This window comes from Meriones unguiculatus, chromosome 1, assembly GCF_030254825.1.
Source record: "Meriones unguiculatus strain TT.TT164.6M chromosome 1, Bangor_MerUng_6.1, whole genome shotgun sequence".
NCBI classification, from domain to species: Eukaryota; Metazoa; Chordata; class Mammalia; order Rodentia; family Muridae; genus Meriones; species Meriones unguiculatus.
In genome coordinates, this window is record NC_083349.1 from 93,375,497 (window position 1) to 93,392,814 (window position 17,318).

Genomic DNA, 17,318 nt, shown 5'->3' on the forward strand with positions numbered 1-17,318 from the left:
GACAACAGTATTATAAAGCTGAGCAAGTCTGATGTTCTCAGAGTTATGCTTCTTCCTCCATATTCATACTTGATGGTTTTGACATGTCCTTTCTTTGTTACCATTTGATTAGCTTAGCTAAATGTGTTTGTTGAGAACACTACAGCTTCCCTCTTTTCTAACTCTTTAATCGTTGCTTTTCAGCTTCCCAAGTCATCTCTCTTTCTTTGTACTTAAGTTTAGGGTACTATTCTTTTTCTAACTTATTGAACTTTTTTTGTTTGTTTTTGTGGGGATTTTTTTTTGTTTGTTTGTTTTTTGGTTTTTCTGAGACAAGAGTTTCTCTGTGTAGCCTTGGCTATCCTGGACTCACTTTGAAAACCAGGCTGGCCTTCGAACTCACAGAGATCTTCCTGCCTCTGCCTCCCCAAGTGCTGGGATTACAGGCCTGCACTATTGCTACCTAAAGTAGTTGTTTTGTTTTCTTTTGTTAAGGTTTATTTTATCCATATGTGTATTTTGCCAGCATGTATATAAGCCTACCAGTGTGTACCTGAGGCCAGAAATCAGTGTTGGGATGCCCTGGATCTGAGTTACAGAAACTTGTGAGTCACCATATGGGTGCTGGGTACTGGGTACTGGGTACTGGGTACAGAACCAAGTCATCTTCAAGAACATCAAGTGCTCCTAACTGCTGAGCTATCTTCCCAGCCCCCTAAAAGAAGTTTTAAAGGAAGGATTCCTGTTCCTTACTCCTTGAAGATTTGTATGTTTAAAACCACATATTTTCTTTATGCTTGAACTGGACTTTGCCTGGAAAGAAAAATTCTTTAGTCATAGTTTTCCTGAGGTTTTTGAAGACAGCAAATTTCTACAATGCAGAGTATTGCTTTAATGAAGCTTAAAGCCCACCTCATTCCTTGCCCTTTCCCCAAAGCGGTTTGATTTTCTGTCTGAATGATCATGTTTTTGAAGTGCAGTAACCTCATTAGAAAATGTTCTAGTGCTGATTAACCTCTGTTAGTTCTTCCTGGAAGATGAGGTGCTTTTGAAATTTATAGATTCAAGTATCTTATTTCAGAAGACTTTCTTGAATTATCCTTTGAATTTTGTGTTGTGCGCTTGATCTTTCTGCTGTCTTACAAAATGTAATTCAACTGTGACTCTTTATCAGTCTCTCACATACATGAATTCTTCAAAACTGTTTCCTTTTTCCCTTTACTTGTCTCAGTTCCCTCCACATCTTTAGCTTCTTTTGATACCTAGCTGTTGTTCGTGTAAGCTCCATTTTTGTAGGGTCACTACTTTTCTCTTCCGTATGTTCTTGGGTTTGCTCAGTTCAGTTTTATCTTCTTGTGGCCTCTTTTCATTTCTTTCTTTGCTCTTTTTATGTGTGCTTTATACTTGTGACTCAGAGAAGCCATGTCCTTGCTCTATCCTTTGAATCTTCATGAAGCTATTTGGTCACCATTTTCAACTGTTGTTCCACAATGTTTTTTTCTGACATTTGCTAGATTTGTTTTCTTATCTGTTCTGCATTTTTCCTGGTTCATTTTTAAAAGTTTCATTGAAACACAATTCACATGCAATATAATTTGCCACCCTAAAGTGCACAATCTAAAAATATGTGTGCATGGTGTATGTGTGCTAATGTGTGTATGTTTGCTTATATGAGCGTGTGCGTGCATCTAGAGGCCAGAGGCTAACAACAGGTGCCTGCCTAGTCCCAATCTTTCTTAGCTTCTGAGGCAGGGACGCTTGTTGAACCTGATTGACTATGGGGGTCTAGGGAAATTTGTCTCTGCCCCTGCTTCTGGGTTTGCAAACATGTCTTCTAGTATCCACTGTAGATTTTGTGTAGTGTGGGTTATCTGAACTCAGGTCCTCACACATGAATTACAATCACTTTCCTCCTCAGCCATCTCCCAGCCTCACAACTTGGTATTTTAAAAGGACCACAGTGTTGTAAAACCATCCCTACTTTCTTTTTCAGTTATTTTTTTAAAGACGTTAAAGAAGGATTTTCCTTATGGAAAGGATCTCAGAGACTCCAAGCACTTTCTAGGTCAACAGTGAGTTCTAACGCTCAGAGAAGCCCTGTGTGGAAGTTGACTGGAATGTATCTTAAGGATAAATTCAGACTTTGCAACAGTTTATTTACAAGAACTATTCGTTCTTTGGGGCTGCTCAATAACCGTTCTCTACTGGCTTAAAGGTTCTCTTTGCAAGGGCCTTCTAGCTACGTGATTTTACAAAGGAGAAAGAATTCTATAGCCAGAATGGAAGGCGTACCCCACTCCATTCAGATAAAGAACTTCTCAGGGTAAATCACTAACATGAAAAATTGTGCACTGTTGATAACCTGAGATCCACAGACATGAGCCCCCGGTCTAATTTTCACTATGGTACAAGGTTATAGATGTCTCTTGACTTCCTTCCTTCTTGTATTCATCTTCTGTTGGTGGATTTAGAAGGCATAAGAGGTTGGAGCTAGCGTTAGTTCTCCATCTTAAAATGAAGACCTGATAACGTTAGTTTAGTTTAGTTTAGTTCTCTTGGCTACTTCTGTAGTTCTCTTGGCTATTTCTCATACCCTCAACATTTAAACCTCTAGTTCTTGCTTGTAGAGTTCAAATTACTCATTCCTACCTTTAAACGCACATGTAAGTATCATTTTTCGAAGTAAGAAAATGAACAATTCTTTTGCCTGCCTGTCCAAATTTTGCTTTGCACCATCTGTTAGTGCTCTGTCATTCCTACAACACTGAGGTTTGAGACAACTGTGTTCTCTGTGAGTTTTTCCCTCCAGTTTTAAAAGCTGGATAAAAAGTATTTGGTTTAATTATTGTAGACTATGAAAATATGATGAACTGTGGCTTCAAATACTGTTTCTGGAAACTTAATGACAGTGAATGAATGAAACAAGGTCCTGTGCCCCTTATTGTTGCAGCAGAACATTCCAAATGCCACTTTATCCATCATACGCTCTGAGAAAGGTAATACATTGGAGTTTATTGTCTTTCTAACACATCATCCTCTGCTTCAGCCTCTTAATTACCTTTTTCTCTTGGTGCTTATAGTCTATACATTCTTTATAGCACAGAGCACACACATTCACCATACTATTAAAGCATCCATCCCCTTTATCACACTAACCTTTGACAACATCCACTCTGCTTTGGAAGGAGATTCTTTGTGGCCAACTGGGGTGGGTTTTCCTCAAAGCCTGCTGCTTATCTGCTAGCCTGTACATACATCTTTAAGTCATGCTCACAGGTAGGTGACACTGTTCCTTGAAACTGGAGTTTTCTTTCTTGCATTTCTTTTGTTGTTATTTAACCAGAATATATTCTTAATGTTTTCTTGAAATAAAATGTTTGACTGTTGATATTTTGATATTTAAATGTCTGAAACTACCACTATCTACCCTCTCTCCATGGCTTAACTGAACGTAGAATTCTAGATTATTGTAAGTGTTTAGAGAACCTTGAGAGTGTTGCTCTAATGTGCTATTGCACGCTATTTGCTGGCCATGACAGAATTCTTCTGTGGCTGTTGTTCCATTGTGTTTGCTGTGCCCTGATGGTAGGACAATCAGCACATGAAAAATAACAGCTTCAGAATGAGCAATTTGGTAATTATAATGCAATCTTGTAACTTTAGTGTTGCGTGTACAAATGAACCCATCTTTATTCCTAATTTGCTTCAGGTTGGATACCTTCTAATGACCTATTAGTAAATCCTTTTTTTCTCCTATGCCCTTTCAGTTTTTAAGTCTAATGAATTTTTAATGTCAGTTGCTATTTTTCAGCCCAAGCTTTTACCTCTGATTCTTTTTGTCATTGTTGATTCTAGAGCTTTGTTACCTGGTAATTTTTAATTTGTGCTGGTAACTCCTAGATCTGTGTTATCTGTGAGTCGGTTCTGCAGTTTGCTCTATTCCTCACTTTGGGTCATTTGGCCCTACATTTTTTGCATGTTTGGTAATTTCTTGATTTAGACACTAATACATGAAAACCATAGCTATGCCGTGAGACTCTGGTGAATGTTGCCATTTTCCAAAGACTATTGACTGCTTTTTCCCATAGATTTAGAGTCAGCCTAGATCACTTGGGGCCAATGTGGGGGAACTCCCGTGATGCAGCGCTCCAGGCTCTTCTGTTTCCCGTGTTTCCATACACCTATGCTGCTCCCTTGCAGAACAGTGTCTACAAGGCTGGCCTGTATAGCAAAGCCCTTCAACATTCCCACATGAATAAGGAAGGTGTCCAGGAGACCCCACCCCTGTTGAGTAGCTATTAACAGTTATTTATCTTCAGTGATGTAGCCACTGGTAAGTCCATGCTCCCGTGAATAACCCTACACCCACGTTCATGCGAGTGATCCTAATTAAATTCAGTCAGTCATTCTATTTTTTAACAACACATAAAAGTAGGATGGAAAGTTGTTGGGAAGCAGTGTAGAGTATCCCATTTCAGAAGGGGATACTAGAAAGTAATGAGGAGTGATTATGATCAAGGTACATGCATGAAATTATCAAGGGATGAATTTTAAAATGTGGATTGAGACAATGGTCTCTTTGACTATTGGCCATTCTTACCCTGTCGTAGTGTTTCACTTCAGTTTGTAATAAACCCTGTCTGCCTTCTACCCTGGGCAGAGATGGACAAAAGACAGCATTGTGACCATTGGCTCAACACTTAGATGCAAATTCCTTGGGAGCATAAACTTAGTCCAGAAGCTCATTCTAGAAGAAGTGGGTAATGTGAACTGTGTCTTATCTGTTAATGGTATTGGATTTAGAGCTTAAAATTTCTCATGCAAAGAAAGTTGTTAAGTCCTACTGGTGAAGTCTGGCGGACATCGAAGAAAAACTACTAATTTCTCAGAATTACTTCTTGAAGATCAAAGAGGAAAACATCTCCCAGGTCATTCCATGAAGCCAGCATATCTTTATAAGAAAGCCAGAAAAACATGTGAATCAGTATATGTTACTCTCCTTGTGGAGCTCCTGTCCTCAAACTCTTAAAAATGTTATCTTGAGGTGTTTAAAATATGTAGAAATAGAAACAATGAAAATGGCACTAAAAGTAAGAAAAATGAAGAATAATGAAAAATTCTGTATAATCTTTACATTGATTAAAACAGGAGTTTGTGTTGGGTTCTTACAGATCAAGATCCATGCTGAAATCTCAGAGTAACCATGAAAAGACTCATAAATGAGGTATAATTAACAAACTAATCAAAAAAGAAATGCAAGAGTAAATGTATTCAGTTAATGTCCTTATAAAACGACAGAAAGGAGTACCAGAAAGCTTACTTCGGATGGGACAAATAGAAAGCAACAGTGGGCTAGTTTTAAGGCCTAACATCAACAATTACTTAAAATATTCTTTGATCAGAAGGCAGAGCTATTCAAACTGAATTAAAAATCAAGCCAGAAGCTGTGGATGCTGGCAGCAGGCAGAAAGCAGCAGAGAAGTCCATCACCACAGATCTAGAGCTGAGGAACAGTCTGCAGTGAGACATTTAAGGTCTCCGCGCAGAAGCAGGCGAAAGGTACAGGCTGGGGCAGGAAGCTCCCAAGCCTGACCTGAGTTTACAGACATGGAATTAAGTGGGCTAAAGAAGGAGGCACACATTAGTGTGTGCTTCTGAGCATGCACAAGAACTGGCTGGCCCGATGGACCTCCCCCATGACCATTAGTTCTGTGTCCCTCAGTGAGATGAGACTAGAGCTGCACAGAGGGCACAGCGTCACTGCTCACCAGCTGCCGGCCACGTGGGCCACTTCTTTGGGTTACTGGGAGAAAACTAATTTAAATTAAATCCCTTCCTCTTCTTTCTTTTCTTTTCTTTTTTTTTTTTTCTGTTTCACTCTTCCTCTTCACAATCTGGTGGCTACAGACACAACGCAGGTTTGACTCCCAACTGTACACTATCAACATTTTTTTCTACCCTTTTCTTAGATCTAGATGAGGGATCAGCAAATCACAATCCAAGAGCCACCTGAACAGCACAAGTTTTAACTCCATTCAGGTATAAATATCACAGTATACCAAACACGGTGCACACGCCTTGAATCCCGGCTCTCTGGAGGCAGAGGCAGGGGGATTGCCAGCCTGGTCTATATAGTGAGTCTCAGATTATCCAGAGCAACACAGGAAAAGCCTGTCTCAAAAAATTAAATATCAGAATACTTTGATATACACCAAAATGTACACACAAACTCTTTATTGTAGAAGGTGCCGTGTTCATACAATTTCTGTTTCTCTTGAGCCTCTTATTTTCTTTCTTCTTCTGTAATGTTTTATCCCCACATAATATCTTTACATTTAGAAGAAGCTATTGCTTACCTTGTCATATTTCTCTGCAATAAATTTAATATTAAAATTATTTTAAATTAATTTATTTAAATTGATTTTAATTAAAATGTAATAGTTTATAATTCCATCTATCTGTAAGCCTCCTAAGGATTCTTTTTCCTTTGAACCAATTACTGCAATTGGTATACAATTAAGCTAAGTAAATGTTACAAATTTTGATAATAAAGCTTTTCCCAATTACTTCACATAGCTATAACTAAATACAACTGATTTTCACACTGATGCAGCCTTAGCATTAATTATACTCCTCTTTTATAGATATAAGACCCTGTTTTACTTAGGTAGACAGACATAAATGTTTCAATGCTATGAGCAGCCCCATACCAAAGTCATATGTGATATCACAATTATTTCAAATATTGATGACTGGTGACTGGGTTAAGTTCTGCCTCCAGTTTGTCAAAAATCTAGAATTAGAACCCACCTGGGCAAAAGACTGTGCTTCCCCAGCTTTAGAACCAACCAGTCGTTTCAAATTTCTGACGACTCTGCCCCTCTTCCAAACCTTTAAATTTTAAATTTAATAAATTCAATGAATTATTCTTGTTATTTTCAGAAGAGTCTCATTCTTACAGAGTTCAAGAAAGAATGATCTGCTGTTATGAACGAGGTAGCTTCAAGCTGAATTCTCATCTCCTGGAACATCCCATAATATCTCAAAAGGACACAAAGACAGATGGAGAAAGTTTGAACCTTGACAAGAGCAGTTGGTAATTCACTTAATGGTTCAAATGAGCATCTTTGTAATTATGCTTCTGATATTATTAGAAAAGCATTCTATGGAGATGGAAGAGTTCCCCCTAAGTGAAACTGCCATGGAAAGTTTGGGGTACCATGTTCTAGTATATGTTTGGGGAACATTTTATTCTAGGCCTGTATGGGGAAGGTGTTCTCTTTCAGATTGCATTTTCAACTCCTTTGTGGAAGGCACTGGGCCATCAATAAGCAGAGGACTCATAAAGTGCTATTAGTTGTTGCTGTGTGCATTTCTACGGTAGACTTGAGGACATATCCCTTCTATAGCGCCCATATCCACCAAGTGCCCAGGAGAAAAGAACAGGAGAGTGGCATGTGCTTTATGTGCCCGTGTATGTACCTGTGGCTGGCGTTGGCTACTTTGTGTGTTCCTTTTTCTTCCACCCATCTCTACTGCTTTACTTCTTCCCTCTCAACCCCCTAACATGAAATAGGAGAGAAAAAAAGGATAGAGGGGAAAGAAGGTACCCTTTTTGTTAGACTACTTTCTGTTGATTAGGTGTGTCGAGTTCCTTGGGGTAAGTTTGGTGTTTGCCATCAGGATATCTAATTTCTTCTCATTTCTTCATTCATAACCTCATGATAAACTACAATCAACAGTATCCAACTACCAACAATTGGGGCTCTAGCATTTACATATCTTCTGATAAGTTCCAAGAATTCCAAACATCACAAACTCACAGAAACTATATACTGCTGGAGAAATCACCCCTCTGCTAGAGCATGAGGCACATCACAGTCAGCTGCTACAAAGCAGCCCCATATCCCCACTCCTGGGATTAAGACAAAAACATATTCTTATAACATTTCTGTGGTTTTTAAACTAACAAAGATTCAAAAATTCTTGCTACATATAATCAAACAAAAATGAGCTTAATGCATCTCATAATCTACTGGCAAAAGATTATGAAAATATTCTCTTATCCGTCTGAATAAATGTTCAAGGAAACATTAAATTCTAATTTATATAATTTTATTTTTATCTCCAGAGGCAACACTCTCCTGCTACAAGCATTGGGAAATTAGTGTGAGATTTCTTTTCATTTCCTTCTCAAGACCATGTGATATGCATCTGTGAGGACCAAAGAATGGGAGGATGGAAGGGTCTCCAAGTTCCATCATGAAGATTGGTGCAGAGTGAGAAATAGCAATTTGTAGACTGACACTTTGATACTCAAAATTCTCGGATTAATGGAGACAAGATATATCATGTTTTTTCCCTGAATGTTTTCATATGATTCTTTCTAGGGGCAATGTAGCTTGGCATTCATCAGTGCCAGCCTTATCCCTGAGGCTGTGGGCTCTGTATACTGTATCTGCTCTGCCCTCATTGTGCACAACTCAGCATAAAGGGTGAGATCCCTGTTCTCCTCAGCGCAGATGCTGTAAATGTTGAACCTGTCTGGCCTGACTCACTTCCAAAGACTCTTTGACAATAGTTATGGATTAGAAAAGGTGAGAGTCACAGACAAAATCTGCCATCTTTCTTGCCATCCTCCTCTACAGTGAATTCACAATATGTTGATTTAGACAGAACTCTCAACTTCAAATGATGACTGAAGAGTCATCTTTCTTTTGTTTTTCATAGTTCAGCTTTTCAATGCTCTCCTTTTTTAATTTTTAATTTTTTTATTTATTACAATTTATTCACTTTGTATCCCAGCTATAGCCCTTTCCCACCCTCCCTCCCTCCCTCTTCTCCTCCCATGTCCCTCCACCAATCCACCGATAAGGGAGGTCCTCCTCCCCTTCCATCTGACCCTAGCCTATCAGGGCTCATCAAGATTCGCTGCACTGTCTTCCTCTGTGGCATGGTAAGACTGCCCCCTCCCTCAGGTGATTAAAGAGCCAACCACTGAGCTCATGCCAGAGACAGCCCCTGTTCCCCTCACTAGGGCACCCACTTGGACACTGAGCTGCCATGGGCTACATCTGTGTAGAGGTTCTAGGTTATTGCCATGCATGGTCCTTGGTTAGAGTATGAGTCTCAGAAAAGACCCCTGGGCCCAGATTTTTTGATTCTGTTGATCTCCTTGTGGAGCTCCTGTTCCCTCCAGGTCTTTTTCTCTCCCCCCTCTTTCATAAGATTCCCTGCACTCTGCCCAAAGTTTGGCTATGAGTCTCAGTATCTGCTTTGAAACCCTGCTGGGTAGAGTCTTCCAGAGGCCCTCTTTGGTAGGTTCTTGTCCTGTTCCCTGTTTTTTCCCTCTTCTGATGTCCATCCTGTTTGCTTTTCTGAATGAGGATTGATCATCTTACCCAGGGTCCTCCTTCTTGATTAGCTTCTTTAGGTGTACAGATTTTAGTATGCTTATCCTATATTATATGTCTAATATCCACTTATAAGTGAGTATATACCATGTGTGTCTTTCTACTTCTGGAATACCTCACTCAGGATGATCTTTTCTAGTTCCCACCATTTGCCTGCAAATTTCATGATTTCCTTGTTTTTAATAGCTGAGTGGTATTCCATTGTGTAAATGTACCACAATTTCTGTATCCATTCCTCTGTTGTGGGACATCTGAGTTAGAGATTCTGGCTATTATAAAGCTGCTACGAACATGGTTGCGCAAATGTCCTTTTTGTGTACTTGAGCATATTTTGGATATATGCCTAGGAGTGGTATAGCTGGACTTGAGGTAGTACCGTTCCTAATTGTCTGAGAAAGTGCCAGATTGATTTCCAAAGTGGTTGTACAAGTTTACATTCCCACCAGCAATGAAGGCGGGTTCCCCTTCCTCCACATCCTCTCCAGCCTATGTTGTTACTTGAGTTTTTGATCTTAGCCATTCTGATGAGTGTAAGGTAAAATCTCAGGGTCGTTTTGATTTACATTTCCCTGATGACTATGGATGTTGAGCATTTCTTTAAGTGTTTGTCTGCCATTGGATATTCCTCTACTGAGAATTCTCTGTTTAGCTCTGTTTTTAACCCCATTTTTAACTGGATTACTTGATTTGTTGTTGTTTAACTTCTTGAGTTCTTTATATATTCTCCATATTAGCCCTCTGTCAGATACAGGGTTGGTGAAGGGCAGAAAAGTGAAAAATAAGAAACAGAACGTTTCAACCTCAGATGTGTGTCCTCGCAGATCAATTTTTGGAAAGAACACATATGAAAATTGAGAGCATAGACATCTTTGCTCTTAAAACTACCCATACTTTCACATCCTTAGAGAGCCTATGCCTGAGTGTGTGCATACTCAGTTAAGACTACTAACAGAGCTAAAAGTGAGAGGCCAGAGCAAAAGGAAACCAGAACAAGTTGCCAAGTAGCAAAGCCTTGAGGGAAAAATGACAGACAAGAGAAGCAAACTAAGTAAAATGTTCAAAGAAGGCATCAGGAGTAATGGACAGAACAAATATTTAAAGATAGAACTCAGGAAAAATTTCCTAAAAGTATAAAACTTTATGAGGAAAAGGCACTAGGAAATCCTTAGCCAGAACGGTCACTTGGGAGGGGTGTACTCCTAAAAGTGCTGAACTTCAAAGAATTCTTTGGGAAGGTTGGCAAGCAAGAATGATTTCTGATGGGAAGGTAACTTATAGGGCTTATCAGACCCACTTCACCATGGTAAAAAGATGATAGAATATCCCTTCTCAATAAAGTATGACCTGAGACTTCTATTGCTGGTCAAGCTTTGACCCTAAAATAAAATTTAAAAACAAACAAACAAACAAACAAAAAAACCCAACCCACACATTGTTTCGAACATGCCAGACTCACTTGAGGATGACTGTGTCCCTGAACCTGATTGGTAAATAAGAGACACATATTAATCCCCTAAGAGAGAACTGGGGACATCAGCAAGATGATCTACCTAACTATAGGAATAAATCAAAACAAACTTGGAATTTTGGTTACAGAAGAGAATGTAAATATACTCTGAAAATGGAATGAAACAGCAGAGGTTAGGAAAAGGGATAAAGATGTGTTTTAAATAAAATGAAAATCTTTAAAAGCAGGGAGGTCACATGGTATCACTTAATAACAGATGTAAACATCTTTCTATAATGATATTTACATTTTTTATGGAAGTAAAATGTACATAGAAAAATAGAAATTGCACATGTTCATATCTTTAAATTTCACAGGGCAAAACATATAAATATACTTATGTAAAAAAGAAGCTGCCCAGAAATAGGGTCTTTCTAGCACCCAGAGGCCTTCCTTGGGCTTCTTTATAGTCATTGAGCTTCCCTTAGAATATTTACTAACTTCCAAGTAAACACATTACCTGTGTCCATGTAAGGTTCATATGCTTCTGCTGTGTCTTATCTCTTTTGCTAACTATGTTTTTCAGATCAGTTTGTGTCATTGCACACAATGGTAGTTCATGGATTCTCAGACATACAGAGTGCTTAATTGTGTATCACAATTTACCCACTCTGCTACTGACAGTCAGAGGTGAAATTTAGTAAAAGGGTGCTGTGACTTTGCTATCAACACTCTTGCACTTAACTTCTTGGTGAAAATATATCAGCTTTCCAGTTGGAAGTAATTATACAAGAGGAAGTTATGATGCATCTGCTTAGTGTTTACAAAAATATTAGTCCTGTCATATAAAATATAAGTTCATTGATTTAACACAACAAAACAACCCAGTATAACCACAGAAAGAAAATGGGAGAGAAGTAGGCAGGCTGAAATAAGTAGACAGTATCTAACATTCACAAACCAACAAACTTACAGTTATATGACAATACTTACCTTCATTTTTAAATTTTATAATATTCAAAACCAAACTGAGATCTTTTCCTATACAGAAACTAGATTACTTGTGTAAGGGGAGTTTTGTATAGCCACAAGTTTGGCCTTCTTTTTTATTTAAAAAGTGAAGCATTAGAATTTTGTTTGAAAGCATGGAGATAAAGGTCAAGAGAATGTTAGAGTAGATGTCAAAATAATTGAAATTATCTTGGACAGTTGAGGTAGACTGCCTTTGGTTATATGTCTCTTAGCATTATCCATCTTTTCCCAGGACCCTGGAACTATTTGATTTGTTTGACATAATTTTAGTGAAATTAAGAGTTTAGCTTTTTTTTTTTTTCATGAGGGCAGCTAGTCAGAACTTAGTTCTCTGTAGAGATGGTGAATTGTGCAAATGCATCCCACCAAACCCCAACTTAATTTTGCTTTAGCCAGATCCTAAAAAAACCCTCAGACACCCAGCAGAGTAGAGTGAGAGGGGAGCTGCAATGAGGTCTGTTGAATGTTTGACATCACACTTCAGAGTCTTAAAAGTCACACTGCTGGTCTGAGCCTGAGTCTTGCACAGCAAGACTACTCCAGGCAGCAAAGGGAAGAGAGAAGAAAATTTTAAAAAGGCAGAATCAAGATCAGTGTGCTGCTTAGGAATGAGGGAATGTTAAATACATTCTCAGCTGTGGTGCAAGGTTCATTCTCACCCAAACCTCAGGGCCACCTGGATGGCTCTTTTCTCAGTTTTCCCCAGGTTATTACTACTGTGTCATTACAAATTCAGAGGAGAGAAGTGAATTCAAGAAGACATTGATTGTCGCCTCAAAGCATGCACACTTCCTATGAAAATATTTCCAAGGGAGAGTACAAAGCTTAAAAGTATATAATACAAATGCAAAAGTAAGATAAGCAAGAGAGAAAATTAATTCCTCCCATGTAAGTTAAAAAGCTGTGGCTGGCACTGCTTACTTCAGGGAGTTGGCCAAGGCTGGCTGTTGGGCCAGACCCTTGAATGCTCATCTAGGAGACAAGTAAGTTCTTTGTCCCTGAGAGTCAAGTTCATATAGATATAAACCAATGAGGCTAGTCCTCTGTCATTGGCACAGGCCAGCTATGGCCTTTCCTTTTCTCTTTCCCTCTTTCTTTCTTTCTTTCTTTCTTTCTTTCTTTCTTTCTTTCTTTCTTTCTTTTTCTTTTTTTTTTTTTTTGCCTCAGGCCCTTTTCCACCTCCTAAAATCTAAGACTCAGATGGAGCCTCACTAATTTGTCAGTTTGGAGATGTGCACCACAGGAATGGAATCAGTGGGAGGATAAATCCAAGGGAATTTCCACTTGGTCCTGACTCCTCCTTCACGTGGCCCCTGCCCATGGGCCTGGCCTGAGATTGTGTTTCAAGCCTTCCCCATTCGTTTACAAATAAAATCAGGCTGCTCTGGGCATGCTTGTGAGGCAATGCCTGGAGCCTCCACGCTTGGGCCAGAGATTGATACGGTGTGTGCATGCCTGAGCCAATACAGCCCTTTTGATCTACTTCAGCCTCCTGCTACGAGTGATTGATTAAGTTAGGGTCTCTTTCAGGAATCTCTCCTCTTATGCCTTCTCACCGGCTCACAGTGAGCCTGCCAAATGTTACTACCCTCCTTTCATGCTGCAGATTGTTCTGTTCCACATGAATGAGTGGAAACTGTTTCTAATATGCAGACTGCTCCCAGCTCTTTATATGCAACTTGTTACCTTGGAATAGATGTCGCGCTTTCTTCTTATGGTCCACACCCTCTTATCACATCATCAGTCACACGCACGGTTTGGGCCTTCTGGTTAGGGAGCAGCTTCGCCTCAGAACTTTCTCTCTCCTTGCTCTCATTTTGGAGTGATAATTACGGAGAATCAAAGGTGATACCATTTGTTTTACGACAAGCCACAGCACGTGTTTGCAATATAAGTGAACTCACACCACCTTCTTTAGGCTTCTGCTGGAAAATGGGACCTCAATGCAATGGGATCTGTAGGAACAGAGATGCGACCTATTTCCAGGTCCCTCAGTCTTCCTGTCTGGTACCCATGATTGCAGTTATTTCCTCCTCGCATAATGTTTACTTGTGGTATTTGTGTCCAACCTGAGTCAATAATAAGACTGACAAGAGCAAACACACCTAAACTCCCATTTTGAAATCCTCCTTTTGCCTTCCCAACTGTACCTTTCTTTCCCAAAGCGGCCTGTCTTTGTGGACAAGACTGATCGACAAGAAAGAACACACTCAAAGCTTTTGCCTTTTTTTTTTAACCACTCACACAAAGCCCACCTCTAGTGACATCTCCAAAAAGGCCACACCTCCCAATCCTTCTAATCTTTCCCAAATAGTTCCACTCCCTGGTGACTTAGCATTCGAATATATGAGCCAATGGGGGCCACTCTCATACAAACCACCAGAAGACTTGCAGGAAGAGACCAGGAAGGCAGGTCCAGCACCCCTCTCCCCCCATAGCACACCCTTCTAGTTCTGCTAGACAGGAGTTTTGCCCTGTCATGGGAGCCAGAAGTTCTCTTTATGACTGAGGATATCAGTCTATGTGCTTTTTCTTTCAGCAAATCACTGCCCCCCCCCCCGCTGACACACACACAAAGGCTTTTTTGATTACCCCACGAAAGTTATTGTGTTTGTGATAATGAGGACAATATTCCTTCTAACTTATTCACTTATCTATTTGCACACTAATTTACTCATTCAACAGGTGTTCCTTGGGCAGGCCTGGTGACAGAAGCCTATAGTTCCAGCATTTGGAAGGTAGAGATTGAAGGATCACCACAAATCCAAGGCCAACTTGCTTGGCCTACTTAGCAAGTAAGTAAGGCTCTATAGCAAGCCCATTTCTCAAAAAACAAAACAACCCAAAGAAAGTGTTCCTTGAGTATATCTCAGGTAGCAAGCAGAATGCAGGTACTAGGGGCATAAGAGCCAATGACATGAGTGTGTATTTCTCATGTGGATCAGTGCAAGCATGGTACACATGCATTTCTCAGTACCCGTGAAAGGAAAAATCCATGTGGGCAGTGATATTTATACAGATATGATGTATGCTAATTATACAAGACTTGGGAGAAGGAGATGAGGGTGCTGGTGTTGACAACAGTGGAGGGAGTACAGTTGGAGGCCATCAGATTATAGCTGGGCTCTGCAGGCAGGCAGACTGTCACTGGTGAAGGAAGAAGAGAAGCAACAGAGAGAAGAGAAAGATCAAAGGGGTAACCTTGCCTTTCCAGGAGTGATGAGACCAGCTTAGAGGAAGGGTGAGCACATCTGGGGAAGAGCGCACTGTACAGTCCTGGAAACTAATTAAGGCCCGAAGGAAGGTCCTTAGCCAGTCCCTCTAAAGAAAAGAAATCGTTTTCCTTCTAGTAAGAATGGAAACTGGTCCAGTGCCCAAAGGATCTTGGAGGGATAGTAGATTGGAAAAATTAGAGGTTGGAAAGATGTTCTGCCATGCTGGAGCCATGAGTCCGTTACCTCGTGGGAAGGTGATTGCTGTAAGCTCCTATGACCTGACCTAAAGAAGGTGTTCCTTGAGCATCTCTCAGGTACCAGGCAGAATGCAGGGACATAACAGCCAATGGCATAGGTGCATATATTCTCATGTGGATCTGTGCAGGCATGGTATATAGCACTAGGAGATTCTCCATACATGTGAAATGAACAATCCATGTGGGCAGTGATCTCTACCAACCACAAATGATACAGGCCTGGGGGAGGAGGAGATGACAAGGGTTGATGTTGGCAACAGTGGAGAGAATTCAGTTGGAAGCTATCAGTTCCACTGAAGCAAGCAACCAGAGCTGCAGTAGATCCAGAACTTGACCCTGTACCCAGTAGGCTGAGACCACCACAGATGTCTACACTGCAGGATGAAGAATGCTACCCAAAGCTAGTCCTGGCCACTGGGAAGAGTACAGACCTAGACTTTGAGAGGACATTGCCTTTGGGTAGCTAATCACCTCACCTTGTTGCCCAGGGACGATGCTCCAGTCAGCATGTTTTCTACTTAGCAAGCACGAACTCCCTGCTGAAAACAAATGTTCAGTTTACCCAACAGGGAAGGCAAACAGTAGATAATGAGAAAACAAAACAGAAACAAGCACGATCCGAGCCATCTTTGTCTTATTTTGTTTTGTCTTCCAGAGGAAGCATCCCTGAATGCGGATCGTTTTGTATATTTTGACTGATTGCTGGCAAGATAGAGAGACATAAATATTTCTGGAAATGAACATGGTATAAACATAGCATTAGCCAGGCTGCAACTCTGTGTGTATGTGTGATAGCAAGTGTGGTCTGAAGAGATGTTTATGGTGCCGTCAGCCAACAAACTTGTCTCTCCCTTCTCTGATCAAGAGTCTTTAATGATTGGAGCTCCAGGCCTAGGGATGAGAGTCAGGAAATGTTTTGGAGGCTGGAAAAACATTTCAGATTTTCAGAATTAGTTAACTTAAAAACCCGCCATCTGCATACTTGCTCCTGTCCTTCTGCTCATCTTTCAGTCTTACATGTAGGAAGCACATCCCCCACAGAGCTGATGTGACTTTAGGAATTCCAGCTGTTGTCCAGCTCATCTTAATGACAGTGCTGATCAACCTGGCTGCTGGGAGAAGGAAGTGTTTCTGACCTCAGACTCCACCAGAGCCCAGGCCCATAAAATACATGTAAGCCGGCAACTGTGACTTTTTATTTTCTTTCCTTAAAAATAAATAAATAAATCAGACCCTGTCCCACGGAGGCCAGACTCCAGTGTAGGAGGACTGAGTGTAAAGACGTTAGCAGCCGAGCTGAGATGGGGGTGTTTTCACGTCTGGGATATATTGCTTTGTCTAACAAGGCGCCCCAGCAGGCTTCCAATTGTGGCGTCTCCAGACCCTCCCAGCTGCGCAGGCTGATTGACAGACTGTGGGCAGATGCAGTGCCAAACTCCAATAAAGAGAGGGCCTTGGGAAAATATAAGGCAATTATTGATGGGCAGGAATCCACTAATCAGACAATTTCAAAATTAATCCCATATTCCCTTACTGTATTAGCTTTCTTTCTTGTTTGTATTTATATAGCAAATTCATGACTTCAGTGAAAATTCTTCCCTCCAGCCCAATTATGTCTCTCCGAGGGCATTAAATTAAAAAACAAGAGATATTGAAAGTGGCTTGCAATTAGTTTCTTTAGTTAAAGGTTCTGTACATACTTAGCAACAGTGGGGTTTGTAACAGGATGTGTAATAATAAAAGTAAACAATCCTATTTTATCCTCTTCTTGACAGGGCAAGGGGCTGGCGAGGGAAACATGCTGGCATTACTGAGGGCCAGAGATATTGGAGTAAATAATTGTGATTTGATTTTGGAGCTGATTATATTTGCATAAAATCCTGCTCAAATGCCTTGATAGGCTCCAATCCTTTCCAGATAGTCTGCCCTCCTTTTGGCTGTGGTCCATCAGGGTGGCCTCCTTGGACTTTCCAGT

At 40.4% G+C, this 17,318-nt stretch overlaps 1 long non-coding RNA gene across 1 annotated transcript; it reads left to right on the top strand.

Annotated features, from left to right (window-relative positions):
* The first annotated feature begins 5,073 nt into the window (after positions 1–5,073).
* On the top strand, positions 5,074–17,000 carry LOC132648715 (uncharacterized). Its single transcript, XR_009587104.1, has 5 exons — positions 5,074–5,203; positions 6,922–7,075; positions 8,111–8,576; positions 14,557–14,666; positions 15,999–17,000. It is a non-coding gene; the product is annotated as an uncharacterized LOC132648715 (long non-coding RNA).
* The last annotated feature ends 318 nt before the right edge of the window (positions 17,001–17,318 follow it).